Raw genomic sequence first — 706 nt, 5'->3', positions numbered from 1 at the left:
CAGCCTGTGTGATCATGAGGTGGTGAAGGGATCAGGTATCAGGCATCAAGGAACAAAAATCAAATCATTGTGAATGATTTGGAATCAGGGGGATGCAAGACCCATCTGTAGGCAACTGGACATCCCCTTACAGAAGGATCTCAGGGAGGAGATGAGCCAGTCAGGTGCAGTGTAGCAACAATGAAACATACTTTCCCCTAGTTCTTTCATGCTTCCTCCCCTCCCCCCACTACGATGATCCCAATTCTACCTTACAAATATGGCTAGACCAAAGGATTTGCACTGGTACAGATAAAAAACGGAAACCCAGGGAATCCAGGACAGACGATCCCTTCAGGACCAGTGGTGAAAGTAGCAATTCCCAGAAGGTGGAGAGAGGGTGGGGTGGAAAGGGGGAACCGATTACAAGGATCTACATCTGCTCCCTGGGGGACGGACAACAGGAAAGCGAGTGAAGGGAGACGACGGACAGTGTAAGATAGGACAAAATAATAATAATTTATAAATTATCAAGGGTCCATGAGGTAGCAGGTAGCAGCAGAGGGGAAGAAAATGAGCTGATGACAAGGGCTCAAGCAGAAAGCAAATGTTCTGAGAATGATGGTGGCAACAAATGTACAAATGTGCTTGACACAATGGATGGATGGATTTTGAAGAGTTGCACAAGCCCCCAATAAAATGGTTTTAAAAAGAAGGAAAAATAATT

The sequence above is a fragment of the Echinops telfairi genome, unplaced genomic scaffold (genome assembly GCF_000313985.2).
Source record: "Echinops telfairi isolate 266 unplaced genomic scaffold, ASM31398v2 ScPeMD7_60;HRSCAF=208, whole genome shotgun sequence".
In the NCBI taxonomy this organism is placed as follows: Eukaryota; Metazoa; Chordata; class Mammalia; order Afrosoricida; family Tenrecidae; genus Echinops; species Echinops telfairi.
The sequence above is the reverse complement of the archived record's forward strand: the minus strand, read 5'-3'. Positions refer to the sequence as shown.